The following is a 2,949-nucleotide window of genomic DNA, read 5'->3' as shown; positions in this document are numbered from 1 at the left end:
TTCATTGGTCAAAATTTTATATTATTGTGATAGAAACTATAAATGACCATTATATTCATTGGTCAGATATTGCAATTGTAAGTATCTTTTCTTTTTCTCTCCTACCCACCTTATACATTTTTTTTCTCTCCTACCTACCTTATACATAACATGTTAAATTAACTCATACTGAAAAAAATCATTTCTTTCTTTTGGGGATGCCGGGTATCGATCCCCGTACCTCTCGCATGCTAAGCGAGCGCTCTACCATTTGAGCTAATTTGAAAAGAAAAAATATATTTAATAATAGATAATCTTATTTTTGGAGATGCAGGGTATCGATCCCCGTACCTCTCACATGCAAAGCGAGCGCTCTACCATCTGAGCTACATCCCCGTGATTCTTGCATCATAAAACCCTATTAATGTCCCATCATCAATAATAGTGAAAATAAAAAAATATCAAAATATTAATAACAAATAGTTTAGATATCCCCACAATTCTTACGTCACAATGTCCTATGCATCTCGTAATAGTGAAAATGAAAAACTATCCCAGCTCATTATGTCCTAAATAAAAAAAAATTGAAAAGAAATAATATATTTAATAATCGATTCAATTGAAGATGCAAGGTATTGAGCCCCATACTTTCCACATGGGAAATGAACGCTATACCATTCGAACTACATCCCTACGATTTTTACATCAAAAAACCCTAAACGTCCCTTCATCAATAATTGTGAAAATGAAAAAGTATATATGCATATTATGTCATAAATAAGGAAATATTGAATAGAAATAAAATATTAATAATAAATAGTTTCTTTTGGAGATGCGAGGTATCGATCCCCATACCTCTCGTATGCGAACATGTTAAGCGAAGCTACATCCCCATAATTCTTGCATCACAAAACCCTAAATTTTTCATCATCAATAATAGTGAAAATGAAGAAATATCACTACTCAACATGTCATGAATAAGGAAAAATTGAAAAGAAGTAATTTTCAGTAATAGTGACATGAAAAACTATCCCTGCTCATTAATGTCGTATCCACATTAGAAGTGAACGCTCTACTATCTAAGCCACATCCCCATAATTCGTACTACAATCTCTTGAAGGGGCATATTTTGAGAATCAAACTCGAGACCTCTCACTCCAAGAGCAAGAATCATACCACTAGACCAAATGCCCTTGTTATACAACTTGAAACGTGTGTATGAAGCCTTAGGCCTAGGTATTAAGTTTGTATTCTTTCGTATTGCAGGAAACACGTGAAGTCCTCAGAGGTAGAATGTGTCTTGGAGAATAAAGCCTTGGGATGGGATATTGTATTAAGAGCATGATGGTAAGTATAAAATGTTGAATATGAAGTTAGGTTGATGTCGAATATGAAGTCCTTCGATAAAAAAAGAATTAGACATAAGGGCATTTCAAGAATTGAACTCAAAACCTCCTCTTGCACCACAAATGAGAATCATACCACTAAACTAAATGTCTTTTCTTGAACACCCAATATTTTTAACATCTACTTAAATATATTTTTCTCTCATGAAAAGTTGAATTGTTATAATATAAAAGGGTTATCAAACAACCCAACAAAAGAAACAAACTAATCAATTTGGGTTGGATTGATTCGGTTTAGTTCATCAGTTTGTTTGATTTAATTTTTCTATTTTGTCTCATATGACAGGAAAATAAAGTTGTATTGAATGCACCTTAGTTTCATTTATGACAAACTCATATGAAACATAATTCAATTAATAGTACTCAAAGTTGGAGTCTATAAGCATTTCATAAACTTTCGTGCAATAAAGATGAGATAAAATTTGGGGAACTTTAAATTACTTCATGTGGAGCTTCAATTACTATATGCTAGTTACAATCTTTACGATTAATTAATTGGACACAAATTCATGAATTTAGGGAATTTTTTGTGTAATTATCAACTACAACTTATGTTTTCAAATTTTTAGGACATAATTTAGGTAGTTGTTTTTATGAGTCGTAAACTTGTTTCTTTGCATAATATGGATTTAGTTGAACTATTATTATCGATAAGATGGAGAAAGAAATTTTCTTTAAAATGACTAATAGACTTAGGTTCATCGTTGTTGTTTTTTAACTTGTGATTTTGCAGAAAGTTTAACTAATATGAACTGTCATGTCACAAGAACTTTAAAGTAAATCAAGAATATACCCTAAACATCATTCAAGATGGCAATAAAATGGAGTTAAATTGAACGCACTTTAGTTTCATGTTTGGCGTGTTTAAGATAAAGCATAATTGTCTTAATGATCTTAAGAGAAATTCCTATTTTATTAGAGGAGACCAACTTTATTTAAGGTACTAGGAGTTTAAGAATCTGGATTTGAATATGGTTAAGAAACAGTAAGATTTGAAAGTTTTGAATTCTAGACCAAATTTGTATCTAATTATTTCTTTTTATGACTAATTATAAATTAAGAGAAAAATATTTTTTGTAAAGATAGATTAAACTCTAAAGCTTTGGTGACGAAACCATGTTTAGACTAGCACTTTAAAGTCAGGAGATGCGGTCACAGGTGTGATTATTTTGGATGGGCTCGTATGAGGGAGCCTTCAAAGATTGTGCACTCACAAATGGGGTTGTTATGCAGTGTTAGTTTGTCTTTGTGTTTGAGTTTTTTTGTACTTTTTTTTTTTTTTTGTAATTCTATCCCAAACACTTTTTTTTTTGTTTGGATAAATTTGAACAGCACGTCTTATAATTTTATTTTATTTTATATTTAATGTGGTGTTGTTTTCTCAATCTTATTTTAATTTTACAGCATTATTTTATGTTAATTTACTTTTATTTTTATTTGTTTTCACTTTCAATTTTAGTTTCTATTTGAGTTTTGAACCCTTGAAATTTGGGTTGTGACACATTGGTATCAGAGCAGCCGGATTTTATAGATTTTTTCTTAAGATAAAGAGTCGTATATCTCT

At 30.7% G+C, this 2,949-nt stretch overlaps 1 non-coding gene across 1 annotated transcript; it reads right to left on the bottom strand.

Annotated features, from left to right (window-relative positions):
• Positions 1-302: 302 nt before the first annotated feature.
• Positions 303-375, bottom strand: TRNAA-UGC. Its single transcript has one exon. It is a non-coding gene; the product is annotated as a tRNA-Ala (tRNA).
• Between the last annotated feature and the right edge of the window lie 2,574 nt (positions 376-2,949).

Source organism: Cucurbita maxima, unplaced genomic scaffold (assembly GCF_002738345.1).
Source record: "Cucurbita maxima cultivar Rimu unplaced genomic scaffold, Cmax_1.0 Cma_Scf00187, whole genome shotgun sequence".
Lineage (NCBI taxonomy): Eukaryota > Viridiplantae > Streptophyta > Magnoliopsida > Cucurbitales > Cucurbitaceae > Cucurbita > Cucurbita maxima.
This window is presented reverse-complemented; position numbering and strand designations above follow the sequence as displayed.